Here is a 22,806-nt window from a genome sequence, read left to right on the forward strand (position 1 = left end):
AGTAAAAAGTAGAAAAATGTTTTTAAACGCTTCACTGCAGAAGTAAAATCCCTAGAGACAAATGTTTGTTTTGGAAGAAACTCCTGAGAATCGAGCACACAGCAGTTCTGGCAAATGCACAGAAGCTGCAGATATTCAACGATTTGGAAGAGCTAATTGTAAAACTTTAATATTGTTTTTAAAAGCAGAGGTTATAGATGCACAGTATGCACACTTAGTTAAATGTTGGACCAAAACAACATACATAGTAATGGCCTCCAAGGATTCTGTCATCAGTGAAGGGCCAACATAGCTCTGAGCCTGTATTATTTTAACAGGCCGTATCTCATAGTATTGATCTCGTTCTTGTACTGTAAATACTCATTTAAGTCAGTGACCCTTTATATAGCTCTTACTGCGAAGTACCACAACACAGCGTTACCACAGAAACTAAATAGTTAGCTTCAGCTTGCTGAGATTAGTAGGTTGTTGTCTGGACAGGTCGAGATGTTCGCGGGCCATGTGGTATAAAAGGTTGTATGTATTTAGGACTATGTCTCTAAGTTTGGAATGTCCATGCTATAAGCACTCGAGGTTCTTTGACAGAGAGGAAAGGAGTGTCTCACTCTGTCAACGTCTGTGACCTTTGGAGCTGAGTTCAGGGAGCCACGTCTGGGGGAAACAAAACAACAAATTTCTTTAGTTTGACATGTGTAAAATACACCAAAACATTTTTATAAAATCTAATTTCTCCCCCGTCTGTATCATATAATCAAGTTAATCTCAGAATATCAAGTTGTGTTACTGAAAATGAGGACCAATTAAAAAGCTGTGGCATAAAACATGGCAGATTTGGGCTACTATCAGATGAAAACACCAACCTAATTTGCAAGCAAAATACCATTAGACCAGCGTACAGACTGGCGTTTTTATAGGCGTCTGAACAGTCAGAGCCATTTCTCCTTGAGTGGGTTACCCTTTGACTGCGCTATCTCACAAATGAAGGCTCATGCAGCTGCAATCCTTGACAACTGCAGCTCTGAATGCACCTGTTGTCAGACACGTTTGAGGTGAGATAAGCTTAATTACACTCTGGTGCATGCTTTATCATTGCTGAGTGACACTGCTAGAGTTTGTACTGGGTCTGCACTTCCAAGGCTTTAGGAATGCCATTCAGTAGATGTAGTATTTTGTGAATGATAAATGAATTGCAAGAAAAATACTTCATAATCACCTGCAAGGATAATAAAGTCGACCCATGGCTTGCTTCCTTAACTTATACAATGCATGATTAAAAACAGCTCATTCGTTATATACTGAGAATCCATATAAAAATACTATCGCTGGAAATCACAGCTACCTGTCACTCGTTTCACCTCTCTGTACTATTTTGTCCTCACGGCTCTATTTTCCTCCCTCCTCATTCCCACAGTGGCCCCCATTTACTTCAGTACCTCATTCCTGCCTGTTTTGTGGTGGAGGGGGGAGGGGAACCATTGCTTCACAGCAAGAAGATCATTGGTTCTTGCTGTGTCTATGTAGGTTTTCTCCAGAATAAAGACATGGGGTTAATTGGTAGTCCTCAGATGGCCACAAGTGTTAAATGTTGGTCTCTATGGAGTCACTTTCTGGGTTATCAAAGTGGTAAGACTTGTGACCCATGGCAAGGCATTTGTTGTTTTTCCATTAGTTATCCAATTTTATTTATATCACACAGGTTCACAACAACAGTCATCTCGAGGTATGTTTTAACATAAAAACCCTTCAAAGTATTCACCAATGGCAAAGGGTGAATAATATGCTAAATAATTTTCTACAAATCATAAAAATGTGCATCTAGATTGGATTAATAAATGCCAGTAGAAACTGTGATATGACTTAGACACATTGCATAGAGCTTTCTTGCGTTTATGTCACTCAGCAAAGAGAAATAACATCAGTTTATATTTTCAGTAATCCTAAAAACAAACTAAATAAACCCAGAAAAGATGGAGACACATATTGTTTTCGGTTATTTTGACAATAGCAAGAAGGGAGGCCAAACTGCATCACATGACGGTTGTTAAGATGAGCCCAAATAAAATTTAAATACAATTACTTTCAGTTTAAAAGCATATAATGGGTATTAATACAATTAATTATGAAATGTGTTTCTGTTTATCACTGTGAAGCAGCTCTGTGAAAGGTTCCCCTCAAGGCACCTGTTCCCAAAATGTTTGAGAACCCCTGACATTAGTTATTAAATGTGTAGCCAGGTTAGGGTAACATTAGGTTTAGTTAGGCAAGTTTGGGATTTATCTTTAATGATCACTGTGTGTCTGGACTGAACAATCTGAACATTGTCATGGGTGGGTTGGTCAAGTCATGCATGGCGGTTTCTGCCAAGTTTCATCTGGGACAAAGTTGACTCATCACCTTCCTGCGGAATGTGTTGCTCCTCCTGATACAAATAAATGTATGTGCACTGTCTTCAGAGAGCGGCCAACACCCTGTGTTTTATCTAGATTTTAAAGCTGGGTGAATAGGAGACATTTCTGAAATTCATATTTCCTGCACTGTTGCAGACACTTCAAGTAATTTAATCAACATCCTAAATGGAAATGAGGTAAGTTATCATACATTTGGATATGCAATCTGAACACACGCTTGTTGAAGGGTATGAGCTCTTAGTCCTCAGTTTAGATGATTACATACTGCTTCGATAACATTAAGATTCAGGATCTATGGAGTCCAATCCATAACTGACTGCATTGGCAGTGTTTTTGGATTGTCATACTGAGAAATGGAGCTGTTGACAATCACGCACTTTCTAGCTGGTGGATCAACATTTGATCTTTGCCCAACACCACTGGCTGAAATACAAATCCCCAAACAAGGCAGAGCCTCCAAAGTGTTTTATAAATAGCTGTAGACACTCACTGTTGTACTTCACATCTGACCTCCTCCATTCATACTGTTGATGACTTGAGTCATCATTTTCCAAATTTGGGTTCATCACTCCATAAAATATGTTGCCACTGATTGTCAGTCCAGTTCTTGGGTAATTTGGCATTCCTCAGTCTTTCTCCCTGTTCCCCTCATTAAGAATGGCTTCATGACAAGCATCCTTTTCAATGAGAACATTTCTGATGAGGCTTCAGTGAGCAGTAGATGGATAAACTGAAGGTCAAAATGCATCTCTCAGGTGATATGTCAGTTCTGGATTTTTCCCTTTTTCTTGAGGACATGACTTTCAGATAATATTCAACTGGTCTAGATTCTTTTCTTTCTTTCTTTTTTGTCCATCGGTTGTCCAGTTTCCTCAAATTCCTCAAATTGTAACACCATGCCAATATATATCAAGTTTTTTGGCGAATAGCTCTTTGGGAATAAGCTTGTTGGTGAAAAAAACACAATTTTTACCCCTGTCAAACTGTGTTATTGTTTTTTATAGGTTCAGCTAAAGAAATCTGTAGCAAATTATGTGTTTTTGTAACAGGCTGTGTAATAATAACAAGTGTAATAATAAAGTTTCTATAAATACAATTTAAAATTGGTTAATTACTAAACTGTCTGTTATCTGTAGATGGAACATTGGTTCATCCTTTGAGTTACGTGCCTTTTTTAGTCCCTGAATTAGTCGCAGGTCAGTGTTAAGTGGCTTAACAAACAAGAAAAAGCATTCCTGTGAAATGGGCCGGACTGAAAAAGAGTGAAAAAGAAAAACTTTGAAAGACCTTCAGAAAGTCTGGAAGCAAAATATAAAGAAATGAGGCGTGGCTCAAGACTTTTGCACAGCTGTTACAGCAGGGGCAAACAGGGGTAAATATTATTCGGGATCACTTGTACATGGTGCGTGTGTGTGTGAGAAAGAGAAAGAGTGAGCTTGGCTGACTGTTTAGACTCTGTGCAGATGTGTGTATGTGTGTGGGTCGTCTTCCTGAGTGTGTTTGTGTGTGTTTATTAACCTGTCTGTACAATGTGTATGTTAGTCAGATTTTTACCAAATGAGTAAAATGAGGCCACTTAAACGCTCCAGGAAATAAGCTGAGCCGTCAGACTTACTCTTTGCCTACATGTTATTTTAAGCCCAAATTACACATCATCTGATATCCATCCTAAATGGCTTTTCCAGCTTCACTGCTCCAGGTATTTTGAGCTAGAAGGACAGCAGTAAAAAAGGGGGCAGCAGGTTTAGCAGCAGTATAAAGAAAAGAGAAAGAAAAACAGGCCCAGCTCCACTAAGATGATGGAAATCTGCCAAATCCAATTCCCTGAGAAGGAGAGGGCAAGGCCCAAGAACTATGGAGATCCCACTTATCTCTTTTTCAAACATTTACACTCACAGCTTCAGTATTTCAGGAAGTTGATCTTCCCAGATGTTAAAGACTCATGTTGATAAAGGGCATCTAGTATAAATTTAAGCAAGAACGGGTTGAATAAATGTCCCTTGAGCGTCTCTTTAGTTTTATATAAAATGAGGAATACGTTATCTGTACTTTTTGTAGCTAGCAGCAACTATTTCTTTTAAGTAAGCTGATCTATATGAAAGGAAATCTGCAATCAGCCTGTGATCAACAATCATAATTTAATGTTACCAAGAGCGCAAGTTACACTGCAATAATCAAACAGGTCTGAGCAGACTTTGGTTGCATGCAAGTGAACAGTTTTTGCAACATGCAAATGCAATCTTGAAATCATCAACTTGTGTCTAGCAACAATTTAATTATCAGAATCAGGATATCTTTATTGTCATTTTTAACAAGTGCAACAAAATAAGTGCAGTCCCTGCGGTGTCAAGAGAAAAAATATAAATATAAGAGAGGTAGAACACAGTCATTCAGTATAATAAATAGAACCTTACTGCACACAGACACTATTGCACAGGATGTCATCCACTGCACAGTATTTGGCAGGTTGAATTGTAGGTGATTACTTGTAATTCAATGCCCTAACAGCTACAGGGTAGAAACTGCTATTTAGTCTATTTGTCTTTGTTCTGATGTTCCTGTATCTTTTGCCTGATGGCAGCAGTTGGAACAGATTATGAGCGGGCTGTGAGGAGTCTTTTATGATATTTCCTGCTTTCCTTAGACAGCGAGAGCGGCGCAGTTCGTCCAGAGAGGGTAAAGAACAGCCGACAATCCCCTGGGCAATCAGGAGCAATCATTAGCTTTATTAATTTATCTGCACTCTAAATAATAAAAGCAAACATAACAGTAAGTCATTAGGACATCTGGTTGCTACACCAGAAACCTTTGCCCCCAGAGGCTGTCGACAGGCTAACTCCCAGATTATACATAAGCCAGCTATTGTCTTTCTACTAGATGAAAAGGTTTGAATATTTCTGGTCTTTAGTTTACAAGAACTGAAAATGTATCTGCCTTTTTTGACTAGAATGAAAAAGATAAGATACTGGCTTACCAGACTCATTACTACAGGAGATAATGAACTTTACCTATTATAATTGTATTAATTATTAAATATTATTGCTGCTGAACAATTTTACTGCAAAGAATACAGTGAGTTGCAGTTTATTTAAGTGTAAACATAACATCAATATGAAAATGACATGTGCGTTTTGTTAATTCAGTGAGTATTTAATTAGTCCTAAAACAGCTTCTTTTTGTTTATTAACACACTGCTTAATCAAGAAAGGATAATTTGTCTTAAATGGCCCTTGACACACATGCCACAGGTTTTAGATATGAAAGGCGTACTGTGTCACCTCTCGTTGCTTGAGCCTACTCCTGAAGGCCAGACTCTAATGGAACACTAATGGCTTTCAACATGGTTACATTTCTCACCTCGTCACTGCTTCTGCCCTCAGAACAGCCTCACTGAAAAGGTCCCTCTGAGGTTGAAAGCCTCTCATAAAACACAGCCAACGTCTCGAAGTTAAGTGAGCTCTGAGGCTGTCGTCAAGGCTCTTAATGAATCCTCGTGCCTGTTCGGGACCAGAGCCGGCCGAGTGTTGGTGTTTACCGCAGGGAAGACGTCATCGCTGCTGAAGAAAGATCGTAATTATAAACATGCCACTGCTGTTTCCAGTCGTAGCAATTTAAGAACAGACCCCTGTCGCCCTAGGGTCTTAATGACGCCAGGAGAACAAGTGGCAATTTAGAAGGGTTCATGGTAACACCCTCAATGCAGGGCTGGCAGCCTCCAAATTTAAACTACAGTATGGAGGGATTATGAAGGGAGACACGGGCAAGTGGTCAGACTCTGGCAGCTGATTTTACCTCCTGTGAAAGGGAAACACATGACTGTCTTCTGTTGCATTCACTTCTGTATGTGTTTAAAGTGCTGAAATAATTGTTCATGGGTTTTTAATCGCTAAGTGATGTTGCAGTTAAGGTACAATAGCGTCAGTTTAAACAGCAACACTCGTCGATTACAACCCAGGAAGTTATTTTAATAGCTCTGTTCAAGCTGATTCATGAGGTGTATGAACACAGCAATATGTCTACAACCGTAGTGCCAAGATATGCAATCAGTCAGAGTGTCAGACAAGCAATTATTCTGAATTAAATGCAAGACATGACACAAACATGTTGCCCATAATCTCTAAGAGTGTGGGAAACTGTACTTGTAAAGCCTCTGATTTATTTGTTTACTTGTACCTGTTACATTGACCTGGGTATTTGTTCAAAGCAGTCTCATTAGCAGTCTGACTGCTCGGGTTTACTGTCATGTTTGGTGTCTTTTTGCTGCCAAATGTGAGCAATTAACTGGGTGAGGATGTTGCCAATTTTTGGAAACGATAATTCAAATTATTATTGGATGACCCACAGCAAAACTCCACTCCCTTTTAAGTTGGATTTCACTTGTATTCCCTGAGGTTGTGACCTGTTCAATCAATGCAAATTATCAGCTCATTCTGTTGTAGTGAAACCAGGTGTGCATTATTGGCTTCAGGCAGTAACTGAATGGGCACAGTTTAGCTGTGTGAGTGAAAGTAAAATTGCTTTGCAGCAGATCGCACATTATTGAAGTTTGTGTGTGTGTGTGTCTGTATCCCCTAAGCTAAATTCAGGTGTCAGCAGTTAAAAGGTATTGAGTTAAAGCAACATTACTGCTTTCTTTGTTGTTGTGTGTCTTTGAATTCATACACCTGTACAACCCTGTGCGTATCTGGTCATGTGGTAGCTTGTAGTTTAAAGAGACAATGCCAGCCACTGCTCCATAGTCATTGTATGTACATGTTTTTGTTTATGGGCCTATATTTTTTTTATTATTATTATTTGAAGCACCTGGTGATATCAAGCCTTGCAGTTAGCTTTGGTTTGGGATTTTTTGAGGAATTTGTTTTTTCAGCACTCAAGGCATTTGGAAAAATGGAATTTGGAATTTGGAAGACTTATCTGTAACTTCACCTTCCATCTTTATGATATATTAATTGCTCTATTTTCAAATTCCAAGCTTCTGAGGAGTTTTTTGGTTGTAAAATCCTAAAACTCAGCTACCAAAATAGTGACAAAGAAAGCTAGGCTGGAGCCAAGACTTTTGGGAATCACCCTATCCATGGAGAAACACTGGAGCCACACAGGAAAGTCAGCAGATAATTTTCCAGCAACCCCTCAGGGTGAGTTTTTAGGCTGCATTAGGAAAAGTTTAAATAAGTTAAAAAGTCATCTTATAATAAAAAACAATATTTCAGCATATTTTACACCTTTTGGCTCCCATATCAGTGTGTGTGTGGTGTGTGTGGTTTCAGGAGGTTGGTTAACACAGACATGGCTGTCATGGTCCTGCCCAGCAGTAGACTGATTGGATGGGAGGTATTCGTGTCAATGTTTGCTCTGGTTAATGAGCGGAAGGAAGGTGAGTCCATACAATACACACTCATACACACTCTATCAGTAGTGCAACACTGTCAGGATTTGTGTGTGCGCGAGTGCGTGTTTGTGTTAAGGGTGACTGCCCTAAGCCTCCCAACCCACCCCGGGCTGATTAGTAGTTTGTCTTTAAGTAAACATGGAAGAGAACCGCAGAGGAATCTAACCTGTGGAAGGAAGGAAGGGAGGAATCCTCTATCCATCACTGACCAGGAGATGCAGAATGGGCGCACACTGCAAGATATTCCGATTTCCCCTGGGAAGTGACCGCCTTCCACTCAATAATGATCGCTCAGCCGTTAAAGGAAAAACACATTGTCAAAAAGAAACCTGCTTAAACAAAGTAAGGCTGATTTTTCTGACAGAAAATCGCGTTTATCTGAAATATCAGCAGATTCAAATTTGTCAAAAGTATTTGGCAAGGATGAGCATTTAAGTGAGTATTTATTGCTGAGTGGTGAATTTCCAGGCTGTTGAGTAATTAGCTCAGAGCAATTGACACTTCCAAAATCAGATATCATAGTTATTTATACTCTGATTATTTATCCAGCCAGTGAGAACTTGGTGACAGCAGCATTCCCTCTGAGATCAAGGGTGGCGTCTGAAAGACTGCATCCAAACTTAAAGAAAGTAAACATCTTCAGAAGTCAGGAGGGCCTTCACGTCTTATCTTGAAGACATACATCACATCTAATTAAACTCAGGCCTCTTCTCCCATGCGCACATGAAGTTTTAAATCAACCAAATTACCCTGGGGACCAAGGCGACACTCATTTAAATATTCATTTAATTGCCAGCTTCAGAAAGAAATTATACGCGGAGTTGCAGGTTTCAATGAAATTGGGTCAGGTCGGTTATTGGTGCCTACAGAATGAAGTGGATGATGGTGGCAAAGACAAACATTGCTAACAAAGCATACACATACATACTTGTAACCTGGAATTTAAGGGCATTAACGCATGCACAGTGGCTCAGACATGTTGCTCTCAGGGGGAATCTAATGTAAATGTTGTAGACATTGGGAAATATGACAGCAATTTCACATGCGCCAACTCTGCCCAAGTGCCATGAGTGAGTGGAGTGTGCTGCCCTTAAAATCTCTTGGCTAACTATTATCTACTGAATATCCAGAGAGGTGGTTAAGAATTGCACAAGGGCTTGTATTTATTAATTTGTTCATAATGCGGAGAACCCGGTAATAAAGCTATAGCAAAAGGAAATTTCCCCTCATTTGTTTTTCTATTGAGTATTCCTGCTATTTATTCTGTTTGGCAGTAAAATTCCCTTTTATTCCATCACCGTAATCTGAGTCTGAATCAACTTTATTGACCAAGTAAAAGGATTTGGGCTTTTTCTTCTCTTTCAGTGTAAGTAACAGGATAGACAACACACAATACTAACAATCAAAACATGTGTAACATGTGTGAGATGTTTATATTCATGGCACATGGTAGAGAGTTCGAAGATGTTGGAATAAATAAGATATGGATAACTAATTAATATATATATATATATTACTGTTTATAATATGTATAGAACATTATCCAGATAGCGATGCTTGTTTGGCACAAATTTAGCCCAAAGCAGAGGTTCTCTTGCGTGCCAGATTTGACCATGACTCATTGCACTGACTCTGAGGTAAGACTGGTTGCTTGACCAGGTTCAGTTTATATAGGCCAGATGTGAGGTGTGTACTGACATCTGGGTCACATCTCTCCCACAAAAAGCTTCCCCTAGTCTATGTCAAGTGCAGCTAATGACATTTGGGCCAAATCTGACACAAATGTCAGGTGCTCTGAGCTGTATGTGTGCAAAGACTCCCAGATTATGCACAAATGTGTCTTCTGAGTAATTATTCTTGTTCCTCACCCCAATCAGACTTCATAAACTTCCCTTTAATATAATTGCAGTTGTGACATTCTGTCTTTCAAGGCTAAAACAAAATGCCACTTTATCATCATTGCAGTGATGATCATCTACGCTCTGTGAGAGCTTATGAACATGAGTTGATTTGTGAGGAAGCATCACATTAACTGAGACTTTATTTTCTTGTCTGTTGTTAACCCTAATTCCCTTTTTGCTTATCGATCTAACCACATTTTTCAGAGAAACTACTCAAGACTGACAGGGTTGTGGCTCCACAGTGCGAATCAACTTAATTTTACCACATTAAATTATAGAAAGGAGAGTAGTGTTTGAGAGTATCACAAGCCCAAACTTCCCATGAGGAGGTTACAAAGACACAGACATTTCAGAGTTTCACAGCACGCCTCAGTAACTCTGTGAGAAGCCGCCCTCCTTTGCTACCCACCCACCTTTTTCTTTGGCGTCGTGAACTTTGAGAGCCCTGGGAGAATCGGGGGGGAAACCTACCGAGAGTCAAGAAGGGAGGTTAGATAGAGGAGTGGCAGAGTGGGCAGCCCAGAGAATGCAGAAGTTGACTTCTAAACAGATGCAGTAATTCCATTTCCACCCTTTTAAATTTGGTATGCAGGGGGCCAGGGCGTAACCCTAAACCCACTATCGCTGTTGCACACAGAAGGGGGAGGCGCAGTCGACAGTTGGTGGCTGGGGCCACCGAGTCTATCGGCCTTGTTAATCAATACAGGTTCCACTCTGATAGACAGCGATTGGTGTAACCGATGCCCACCCTGCTATTTTGTTCCCTCTGGCAGGAGGAGCAGGCACCTGTTTCTTAAGACTTTCACCTGCAGTTCACAGCTCAGCTGGAGACGGCTGGCCCAGCGTGAGGCATCTGGATCAGCCCCAAAAAGTTCCTGCACATACATAAGAATGTCTGAGGAGTCTCATTTCTTCATGAGAAAATTGTCCCCCCCCGTTCAGACAAAGTGAATGTTGTTTTTGAAAGTAAAACCAGCTGCAAAAAGTATCATTTTTATATGGAAGTGAACCAAAATGAGACACTATTATGTGAAATTAATAGTAAAACAAATTCATTCAGGTTGTTTTTCTTGCTGTGTAAACAAATGTACTGTTTATGACCCTAACATTGGTGGCTTTAAAGTAATAATCAATAAAATAATCAAAAGAATGAACAAAAACTGCATTACTTTTGCATTATACACACACACACACACAATATCCTTCTATTGGACAGTTATGTATCGGAGTTTCAGGAGCGGGACCACGCCTCCAAACACGCTCCTTCCGGTTCTCATCTATATAGGTTCCCCCAGTTCTGCAAGCTGATCGTTCTCGTTTATGTGCCTCACCCTCCTTCCCCCTTTCAATTCTTTAACTTCTTGACTTCTATTTAGTACACGGGGATCTGCCAGGCCCGGGAGCCATCGCCAGTCCCCCTCGAGGCCTTCCCCAAACCGCAGCTCAATTCATGTCCAAGCATTCACCTTTACCTACTAAAACGCTGTCAAACCTAAAATGAGGACGTGGGCCCAGCTAGTGAATTAGCTTTTATTTGTTAACATACAGCATTCATCTAAGTTAGTGAAAAAAGAAAAATGAAAATGCTTCAAAGAAAAGCAATCAGGCCATTTCTGCCCACACCTGTTGGAGCAAGGACAGGTAAACATCCCACAAACTGGCGGTTGTGACTGTAGGCCTGAACGCTCCTCATTCTCTAACCTCTGAAAAAATCACAGCTCAGCATACACTTTGGTTTAAGATTATTCTCTTTGTCATTAGCTCTGATATGTTATTTATGCAGACGTGTGGAAAGAGTTGATGTGTTGCTATCAGCAGTTGATAGTTGCTTCTGGCCACATCGCAGTATGCACTTTGTCATTGTTTTCATATTTATGCATGCAATTGAACTGGAAGTAATATTCTTCTTGCTACTCCTCGGCAGTCTCAGACCATTCTGCTATTTTTCAACTCCTTCCACACAAAGTGAAGTCAGCTGATTACAGTGAGCAGGAAAAGGACTATTTGTTTTTGTTTCCTTTTTTCTGTCTGTCCATATTGCAGGTAAATGAAGTGCATGTAACTCAAGTCATGACTTGGGTTTTGAAAAGTTTTCTTAATGTGCAAATGTGCTGACACATTTGTAACTGGAAACACTTTAGTATGCTGAAATATACTTTAAATTATTATCTGAAGAGAGTTGAAGGTTAACTGGGAATTCAGGATGGATCCAGGGGAATTTGGCAAGAATATATTTTTATTTTGAAAAACCGCAATTATACCACTGACAGAATCCGATTAGTTCTGTGCATTCTTCCTTTAGAATAGAAGAACCTCTGTTTTTACGTGTTAGATAATCTGAGGGCTAGTTTTAAGTTCTTCTGTATGTTGCGAGGTTAACCTATACGTTTGGGATTAGATTGACTTAAAAGAAAAAAAATATGTATCTTATAAATAAAGCTGTGATAGAACAACAGCTATCCATATTTAGAAAGACATGTTTGTCTGATAATGGTAAATAAAAGCAGTTTTGCTCTTTTATTGATTTGATTAGAGGTTTTCTTATTGAGAGTTTAGCCAGAAACCACACAACCCCACACATTGGAGAATCCAAACCCAGCTGAAACAAGCAGCCTTTTGCAAATACTGGAGTTTGGGGCTAATTAGTTCTGATAAAACCTGTGGATTGGAAACACACTGCCTGTCTGCCAAACTGTCTCAGCTCCATTTGAAGCTGCTGAATCCAATAAGAAGTGTGAATGACTTTAATTAGTGCTATCACAATGCTGTATTTGCCCATGTTAGCTTATTCTCTTAGAGCTGAGCTCTGAAACTGTTTGCAAACACACACACACACACACACACACTATCCTGTCTATTAGGCCTGTGGTGTGTTGCAGTAATCGCTGGCCCAGCATGATCTTACTGAAACATTGGCACCAGCATTAAGACAAACAGCCCCCTCCCTTTCAAACAAGACGACCCCCTGCTGTGTGCTAACAAGACTATAGCAACCACCCTTACCACACACACATTTTCCCCGTAGTAGTTATCCTACATGCAAGAAGACACATGCAAATGTGCATGTACAAACATTTTCATGTAGGCCACAGAAACATATTTACATTGTAAGATATAAGGGCAGGAGTTTTTTCATTGCACTGGATTGTGTCTAAATGACAGACGGCATCAAAAAGGAGTGTTTCCTTGTGGCCTTCACAACCATTTGTTTACAGAAGATTAGTGAAATTAATTTTATCAAGCTCATCTTCAATGTGAACCAGGAGTTTTGCATGCAAAACTGAGTTTATACTGGTTTCCAATTAAAAACCAGAGAAACTAGTTTGTCCATGTGGCTTTAAACAGCGAATGAGCAAAACTGTTTTCTCTTTAGATTTAGACAAGTTAAAATTTGAATGGATCAGGCACTGATGATTGGGAATATGCTGTATCATCAGCAGCAATGCCAGCTCTTTTTTCCTACTTGTATAGGTTGGGACTGGAAGATGTTTGATCCACTGATTAACTTGAAAGATTGTCAATGAAAACCAGCTAAAGTACAGAGCAGGCTTCACTGGGGGAAGACAGCCATATTTTTTTGTTTAATTCATTAATTTGACAACATTAATGAACCGAGAAATCCTGTGAAATTAGTCAAAAAGCTAATTTTCAGAAACTGCCCAGATATTAAAGTAGCATTCTTAAATTCTAACTTAAGAGCTGTGACAGAATAAAGTGATCTGGTGTTGTGTAGGTACAAGATGTAATATTTCCATCCTCTGCAGATGAATCCTGTGAGTCTGCTGAGAATCTGATTTGCTTACTATTTTGGTAATGGCAATCACTACAGCACTTGATGCTCCTTATCATTTGAAGGTAGACGTTATAAATTCAGTAGAAAAAACAGCTAACATTTTAGTTTTCTCCTTCATTTCATGTTGCATTTTTGAGAAAATGAATGATTGAGTCAAGTGTTTTGACCTACAACCCACCACCAAGAGAACAGGCACTAATGTATTAAGTCCACACCCTAATTAGTTCATTTGTATCCTATTAGTTGGCTGTCTGCATTCCTATTTACATTCCTGCATAATGTATTTATTTTTTGATAACTTTTCCTTGTTTGTAAAGGGCGCTGTGACTCTGCGTCTGTGTGTGTCTCTTGGGGGAGTGCAAACAAGGGCAAAGTGATTATAACCCTTCCACCAGGGTGAACATTTTAAACAAACACCTATAGAAGGAAGTCTTGATTGACTTGACTTACTCTTCCTCTCCGCCCAGGCTGAGGGAGTGTCCTCTTCCAGCTCGTATAAAGCCAAATGCTCCCGTGTGTTACAGAGCATGCAGGCAGAGACGCGGTGCTGCACCGACACAAAGGAGTGAGAGAGAGAGGGAGGGTAGACTGGAAGTATCCACAGATTTTCAGAAAGTAAAACGCCTGTGTTGGATATCACACGTACTAAACATACTCGCAAACTGCGTGCGCATTAGCATGAGTTTGGCACTTCTCCTGGATTAACTGGACTTGCAGCCTGCTTGCAAAAAGCAAGTTCGCTCTGACTTTGGAGGACAAAACGCGCACAGAAAACAACGATGGATAGGAGCATCCCGGGATGGTGCGTGCTGTTAACCCTGGTTCTGCACGGAACGCGCTGCTTGGCTGCCAAAGAGCTCCAGTGCCAGGAGATCTCCGTACCTCTGTGCAAAGGCATCGGCTACAACTACACCTACATGCCCAACCAGTTCAAACACGACACGCAGGACGAAGCCGGCCTGGAAGTGCACCAGTTCTGGCCGCTGGTGGAAATAAAGTGTTCCCCCGACTTGCGCTTCTTCCTCTGCAGTATGTACACACCGATCTGCCTTGAAGACTACAAGAAACCGCTGCCACCGTGCAGGAGTGTGTGTGAGCGGGCCAAAGCTGGATGTGCGCCGCTCATGAGACAGTACGGCTTCCCGTGGCCAGACCGGATGAGATGCGACCTGCTGCCCGAACAAGGCAACCAGGACACGCTGTGCATGGACTACAACCGCAGCCAGACCACCACTGTCTCTCCTGTGGTGGCGAAGCCAACCAACCGACCCTTAAAGCCGTACAACACCAAGAAGAAGAGCGGCTATGGTCGTGGGATCCCCGGTAAGCACAAACCAGCAGCGTCTACGTGTGAAACGGGATGCTTCTGCCGTGCGCCCATGGTGCCCGTTACCAGCGACAGCCACCCTCTGCACAACCGCGTTAAAACTGGACAGATCTTGAACTGTGCCATTCCGTGCCACAACCCTTACTTTACACCAGAAGAGAGGACTTTTACTGCCTTTTGGATCGGCCTGTGGTCGGTTCTGTGTTTCATCTCCACTTTTGCAACTGTGGCGACCTTTTTAATTGATATGGAGAGGTTTAAGTACCCGGAGCGCCCCATCATATTCCTCTCCGCCTGCTACATGTTCGTGTCAGTTGGATATATTGTCAGACTGATCGCTGGACACGAAGAAGTTGCCTGCAATAGAGAAAACGGCGGAGAATACATTCACTATGAAACCACTGGTCCTGCTCTTTGTACCATCGTTTTTCTGCTGATCTACTTCTTTGGCATGGCCAGCTCGATCTGGTGGGTGATTCTGTCCCTCACTTGGTTTCTCGCTGCAGGTATGAAGTGGGGTAACGAGGCAATAGCCAGTTACTCACAGTACTTTCATTTAGCCGCCTGGCTCATTCCCAGCATGAAGTCCATCGCGGTTCTGGCTCTGAGCTCAGTGGACGGGGACTCCGTAGCCGGGATTTGCTATGTAGGCAACCAGAATTTGGACAACTTGCGGGGCTTTGTGTTGGCACCGCTGGTTATCTACCTGTTCATCGGTACCATGTTTCTGCTGGCCGGCTTCGTCTCGCTGTTCAGGATCAGGAGTGTTATCAAACAAGGAGGCACAAAAACTGATAAACTGGAGAGGCTGATGATCAGGATAGGAGTTTTCACTGTTTTATATACAGTCCCGGCCACTGTCATAGTGGCGTGTTACTTTTACGAGCAGCATAACAGGCAGACGTGGGAAATTACGCACAACTGTACGTGCATGACGGACCCGAACAGGCAGAGGCCAGACTATGCTGTGTTTATGCTGAAATACTTCATGTGCCTCCTGGTGGGTATCACGTCGGGAGCTTGGATCTGGTCCGGGAAGACCTTGGACTCCTGGAGGACTTTTTGCACGCGGTGCTGCTGGGGTAGTAAAGCCTCAGCGGGCTCCATGTACAGTGACGTGAGCACTGGACTGACCTGGAGGTCTGGGACGGCCAGTTCCGTCTCCTGCCCCAAACAGATGCCACTTTCCCGGGTTTGATCAGGTGGATTGGACGCCCAGTTGCCCAATCTCATGTCATTTGACACTAAAGACTTAAAACCAGCTTTCTGGGGGCAATGTGTCATAGAGAATGATTTTTGTTTTGTTTTTAATGGGTAAATTATTAAACGTCAGTCCCCAAACTGCTAGTTAAAGTCAAGCTTTGTTCCTGAGCACTCCCCTAATGTGAAAGTTTAATGGATTTATGCTCCGGTTTGCTTATAAAACTTAGATCAGTTTGACTTATGGAAAGTGCTCTTCCCTTGCCTTCTTCCAGTGACGTCCAGGGGTTTTGAATAGAGGGTTTGAGAGGGGGAGGGGTGACTAATTGTGTTGGGATTGTCCATCAGCGTGTTGTAATTAGCACATTAATGAGCGCCTAATGGCTTCTCTTTAAATAATGAGACTGCCAGCAGCAGAACAATGTACCTGGCACGAAGAATGCAGAGTCTTATCTGGGCTTAATTGAATGCACACAGCTGACAAGATCCCCCTTGTCGATAGGTTATGTGGTATATCTGAGTATCTCCTTATTCTCACTGCAAAGAGCCGCTGTGTCTTAAACACAATATTCACAATGAGACTGTTCTGCTAGAAATGAGGCCATTGCTGGGCTGTTTTGTCTACAAGATGGATTTATGCGTACATTAATCAATGCCTTAATACTGCCTCGTACGGGTTGCATTTGCGCATAAAGTGTATTTATATAATTATTGGTGTACATACATTGTACATTTGTACATTGAATTTTACGAGACTGTAAATATATATATAATTTCCATTTTGATAGAAGATTTTATTTTGAGAATAAAACAACTTTTATTGAACGTTTACTCATGTTTCCTGGTTATTCTCAATACTTGTTTCTCCTGGAATCTGACACTGTCAAACTGTGTATTTCTAAGTTTTTGTTTTTAAGTTGTTGATGCAATTCATGCCTTGAAGCAGCATCTCAGTATTCAGACTAATGAGCAGAGTGCGCAAGGTGCTAAAGTCTCAGCATCTCTGTGCGCAATGGCTGAACTATGACAGCTGTAGTTTCATTTATATTTAACTAAAACATGTAAATTGCTTTTGTAGTCACGTGGGATAAGCTCTATTAAGCGTCCCTGGTGCTGCAGATTTACATGCTGTGAGACCAGGAGAACAATATCGGCACGGCAATGGTGAAACTACAGGTGGTCTTCTTAGTTTAAAGCCCCCTGCGCTTAAGATTTGTTATTAACTGTTGACTTCTGTTCTCTGTCGAGCTTAATGTCTCACATTTTACTTTATCCCACATAGATCGCCCAGTCTTCAGTTATTCGTTTTTGGAACAGCGGTAGTGGAAGAGGGACATTTGTTATTCCCGGTGTTATTTTTGGTTTGGCCATCAGAAGTTAAAGAAGAAACCGTCTGTTAAGCCAGGACAAAAAATGCTTATTATAAGAGGTTTAAGCTGAAGGCTCCCATAACTCTTAATAAGATGGATCATTTACAAATGTGATGACCGAGGCTTCTAATTAAGACGTCAGAGAGGAGAGACAGATTTGAAACTCTCTCCATCGTGATCACGTCTCTGCAGTGTGTGGTCCGCTTATCCTGTTGAACATCATCACCCCATTGTGGTTCTATTTGTGTCCATAATTTGGAAAAGGAAAAAAATGATTCCTGTTCTCCAGCATGATAAATCCACACGCTATTCATAAACTCAAATGTTACAGCAAAACCTTATGTGTTCAAAATTGGGGGGGAAATTGTACTTCGCTAAGAACGAGGGAAACGATAATAAAATGCCGCCATCTTCTGGTCAAATTATTAAAAGCTGTCAGCCATCAGTGACTCACAAAGCACAAAACTAACAGTAGCAGCTACAAATTAGTTTAATTTAACATAAAGCCTGAAAAACCTTCGTTTAATCTGAGAGTATGAAGATAAGGCTCAACTCTTATGTAAGATAATGCCTCTAAAAACAATCTGTCATCTTAATGAAGATCCTTTCAAAAATTTCCATTTCCTTTTTCCCCAAACACTCCCAGTTAAAGCTGTAAAGTTTCCATACATCACAAATCATATGGAAAATTAAATTAAATACATATTTTACGAATTTTCAAATCAAAAATAAGGAGAACAGTTGTCTTCACCTATTAAGTGGTCAGTGATTTATTTATTATTTTTTTGTGAATAGGTGTTTATTCTGTTTATGGGGTTTGTTTTATTACTATTTTTAGGTAAACATATGGACATTTCTGACTCCAACATTAAATGGCTTTTAAGTGACCTGATTCTGTCTGCACACAGGGCATCAGTTCGAATCACTTATTTCCTACAGAGGCCATTTTGACATGTTTCAATTTGTCTCAGAACAAATTGCTCTGCCACTACTTGTTAGGCATGAGACAAGTTTGCTTCCTCTTCCCGTGGTGTGTGTATATTTGTGTTGTGGCAGGGGGGTTGGGCATGCTCCCTTAAGCCCACAAGCAAAAAATCAACAGAGGAAATGGGTCGAGAGGTCGTGCCCGATCCATCTCCTTCTAACATAAACAAGACGCTGACTTGCCAGTTCAGCTCATCACAGCCAGATCCTATTGGTAAAACCCAGAGAGCCCAACTCGTCTTAGTTTCCTCCAATTAGGATCTTCGTGAATGCAGTCTTTGTATAATGACCTAATTCGATGTCAAACTGACTGGTTGGGAATAAATCATGTTAAGATGTCTGAATGGCTTATATGGGCTGTTAAAGGTCACATAGCAATAGGAACCTTTAATTTCATAGAGTATACAGAGCTGGGGGGAGAGCATTTAGCTTTCATTATCAACCATTGTCATGTCAGGGCTGATTTACAATGCAGTCTTAAGCAAACAGTGCTAACTGACAGGTCTGTGATGGACGGAGGACCTCACTGCTTTCTGTCTCGGAGCATGCTAGAACAAATGCCACATTACTCTGAAAAGAAGTGTTTAAGGAAAATGAATGACTTAAAAATAATAATAAATAGCTGCATGAGAAGTTTGACAAGCCAATGTGGCCAAATGAAAACCTGCTTTCTAAGCTCTACAGTGTCATAAAATTAGCCCACTGATATTCTAATAAGCTTATAAGAAATAATTTTTAATACCACTAGGTAAAAGTGAATGTTTTTTTTATTTATCTGTGTAGTTTTTGACAGGATTACATAAATGCTATTAAGACCCATCAAGTTTACTCTACCTGCATTTTTAAAATCGCAAATGCCTACATGTCAAGTTATGCGAGGTGAAGGGTGCAGAGGTCACAGGTCAGAGGTCATATTTGTCTGGCATGCAGGGGCAAAAAGATCAGCCCACTAAATAATTATTAGCTGTAACTTGATCGCTTTGGACATATCTGATTGTGCAGAATGGATTCCTCCAGTAAATGTCTTAATGATTAAAACATCCACTTTGTTTTAGATGTTTTTAATTTTTAATTTTATTTTCATTTTTCTTACAAGCAGGGACAGAGTGAGCAAAGATTATCTTTCACTTGAAAATCAGAGTTATGACCAGGGTTAATAGAATATGATTGATGTGGGCATTTGCCGTAAAGTTTATGGTTCATTTAAAAAGTGTAGGTGCTAGCACTTTTGGATCTCTAATACAAACATGAATCCAAAACAGAGTCCAAGATGCAGAGTAACAAACAATGCAAATGGCAAGATAACACAGAGGGAAAGAGGCAGGCAGGAAATCAGTACGATGCAACAAGGGAACACAGGTAAGAGAAGGTTACTTATACACATAAGGGGATGAGAGAGGTGGAGAAAACCAGAACATGGGAACACCAGACACCAGGAATCTGAAAATGCAGGATTACAAGTGTAAAAAATAAAATAAAATTTAAAAAAACTCAACCTACAACAGAGATAAAACAAAAGGGTTGAAATAATAAATAAAACGCAAACTTGGGAAACAAACTGAAGATTTTTAATAATAAACAGGATTCAAAATGACATGACAAATAACGCTTTAGTAAGACACTAGAAAAGGGGCTTCTAAGTGTTTATGCTTTAGAAGAAATGATAATTGCATCAAGGTCCTTTTTAATGATGTACATAAAGCATAAGCTTTGCTCACAGCACAAGCCAGGGAAATGCTGGCTGAAACATTTTCTCCTTTTCAAAAAGATTTTCATGTGTTTGCTGAAATTAATTCGTGAGCTTTTTTGTCTTCTGCTTCGGCTCTTTAATAAGCTAATCTGCAGACAAGAAGCCACAGCTACTGTAAGAAAACACCTGAAAGCTATTCAACATTTCTTCACATAGGCTCGTTGTCTCTCTCTCTCTCTCTCTCTTATTTATTTATTTATTTATTTACGCTCCAATCCCTGTATCAAGAACATCAAAGGGGGCATGATAGATTTTCTCTTTCTCTGTATAGTCATCAGGGACAACCTTATCCTCCCATTCATCTCAGCTACATCCTCATAGGTGAGAAGGGTGCTGAGGGATCAATATTTTTGATGCCTCTGACATCTTCTCTGATGTGCTGCTGTGGTCAATGTTGAGTTTTCCCTCTTACTTCTCAATCTCCTCCGTCTGTCACCCATGAGATCCGACCGCGTTATAACACCGGAGGCGCTCGCAGGTTGATGCGTCAACTCCAGCTGAGGATCGATGAGAAGTCTAAGTGTCAACTCTTAATTCTCTGCTTTGTACTGATATACAACACAGACTCCACAAAAGAAGAACTTGGTTTCAGAATTAAACATTTAACAATGAATGAAATATGCATTTATTTTTTTATTAAAAAATGGAAACTGACCAGAGCTTTAATCAAAGAAATAATGGATCACACTTACATGGAAATGTAAGCATTAGTTATGTTTTATCAATCATTACAGTCTTGTATATGATTTACTTTTATAGGTGTTGAACTAAATTGAACTGAGTTGAGTTAAAAAATTGAATTGACGCTCACTCCTTTCTGTCCTGTTGGCTGTGTTTCTCCTTTCTTGACCAGAAGGTGGCAGTAAAAGCAGTAATCAGCAAACTATTAAAGAAAATCATTGAGCTGTAATTATTAAATAATCACCCATGACATTGAACCCAAAACCAGAAGTATATAAAGACATTAATGGGTTTCCAGTGATAAAGTTCTGTGCATGGCTTCCCTGATTTGGTTGAGAAGAAATTCATTGACTGCAAAGTTCATAATGACAGTGTCCATGCTGTTGGGCCTGAGTGAGAATAATTGTGTGCAGCGAGGTTCCTAAATCTGGAGAAATGCCTACAGTAAGGAAATAAGAGATGTCCGGCTATCACATATCAGCATAATGCATAGATGTCCACATACTTTTGCTTTAATCACATTTTTATGGAGTTTTAGACACTTCTGTAAAAGGTTCTGTGTGTAAACATCTTTTAATTAGCTGGTCTGACCTGTGAAGCAACACCAGTGACAGTGCAGTCCTTTGTCAGAGCACCCAGCTGATGACGTGCCAGCCTCCTAATACTGCTTTGTGTTTTAGCTGCCCCAAATAGCACAGCAGGACAATGAGAAGAGCACGAGGCATGTGTTAAGGAGTCATGCAACACTGTAGGTGCTCTATTGTTTTGTTCACAGTCACTGATTTAAACAGACTGAGCTCAGTAATTACATAGAACTACTGCATGACAATGGACAGTAAATGTTTCTTTGAATTTAAAATAGTGGTTCGCACTGTTGCTTCACAGCAAGAAGGTCCTGGGTTCAAATCCACAGAAAGGATGAGGCCTTTGCGTGTGGGTACTCCAGCTTCTAGGAGTTTAGGATAACTGGTGACTCTAAATTGCCCATAGGCGTGAATGTGAGTGCCCCTCTGTGTTGGCGCTGTGGCAGACTGGCAACGTGTCCAGGGTGTACCCTGCTTCTTGTCCTATGGGGCTGGGATAGGCTGCCAATCTGAATTAGATGAGCAAATAAAGATGGATGGAAAGTCATCAAAGTATTGTTTTTCTGCACAAGTTTAGATATTTATATGGCGGAAATGTCACATAACTGTGTTTAAAAATGACTTCACACAGAAATTGTCTAAGTGCACAAAGAAACCAACAGTTCTTACTGTGAGACAAATAATAAAAGACGCACAACAAATAATCAGTTACTCACGGGAGAGAGTAGATTACTCAAATGATGAAACAACAGCAATGTAAAGCCTGACATTCACAGAAAACATTCATCAACTGCCCATCAACTACTCCTGTACTCTGTTGATGTTCTCCTTCATTAGAAACAAACTGTGCGCCTTTACTTTCAGAAAAAAGCAAAGAATAGATCTAATGTGTCATGATGGCATTATTTCATCTTTTTAGCAGCAGCACTCCCTGACCTGCACGTTAAAATGTAAAAGTTTGCTTTGCATGTTGAGCTGATCTTGTTTGATGGAGGTGACTAGGCTGAAGTCTGATGTAACCTGAGCGGGGTTAGCTTAAGTCAGGTCACGGCGAGGTCATCAGCTGGTCATATGAGAGGTCAGAAGTCAGGTTGGTGTGCATTGGTTGTGGCTGCTAGACGCACTGCCAGACACAGTAATCCAGACAACAGCTGAGCACTGTTACCGCTACTTTATTAAGGTCAGCCTCGATGAAGCAGTCGGGGATTTTTTCCTTACTTATTTTGAACGCCTCCTTTTCTCATAATGAAACAAAAATAGCTCAGGGTGTAAAATTAAACATGCTCAGACCTGCCATGACTGTTTCATAGTGTTAACAGTGAATTTTGTCGTATCAAGATGGCTTTGATTCTTAGAATTTAGCTTTTTTTTTCGTCATGAAAAAAATGTATTTATTTCTAATATGTAGCTGCTCAACAT

General features: G+C 40.5%; 2 long non-coding RNA genes and 1 pseudogene across 4 annotated transcripts; 2 read left to right on the forward strand and 1 right to left on the reverse strand.

Annotated features, from left to right (window-relative positions):
• LOC145422012 (uncharacterized) lies at positions 1-10,440 on the reverse strand. The gene is made up of 3 exons (XR_013903381.1): positions 7,964-10,440; positions 5,766-5,962; positions 1-651 (listed from the first exon to the last, which is right to left on the reverse strand). It is a non-coding gene; the product is annotated as an uncharacterized LOC145422012 (long non-coding RNA).
• On the forward strand, positions 6,853-10,848 carry LOC113011399 (uncharacterized). 2 transcript variants are annotated; one of them, XR_003270535.2, is made up of 4 exons: positions 6,853-7,011; positions 7,381-7,543; positions 7,676-7,782; positions 10,472-10,848. It is a non-coding gene; the product is annotated as an uncharacterized LOC113011399 (long non-coding RNA). The 2 variants fall into 2 exon arrangements; XR_013903380.1 differs by lacking the exon at positions 6,853-7,011 and adding an exon at positions 7,026-7,152.
• Positions 10,849-13,995: 3,147 nt separating this feature from the next.
• Positions 13,996-16,849, forward strand: LOC113011338 (frizzled-8 pseudogene; annotated as a pseudogene). The gene has a single exon (XR_013903142.1). The product of XR_013903142.1 is annotated as a frizzled-8 pseudogene (transcript).
• Positions 16,850-22,806: the final 5,957 nt, after the last annotated feature.

This window comes from Astatotilapia calliptera, chromosome 18 (genome assembly GCF_964374335.1).
Source record: "Astatotilapia calliptera chromosome 18, fAstCal68.1, whole genome shotgun sequence".
Classification (NCBI taxonomy): Eukaryota; Metazoa; Chordata; class Actinopteri; order Cichliformes; family Cichlidae; genus Astatotilapia; species Astatotilapia calliptera.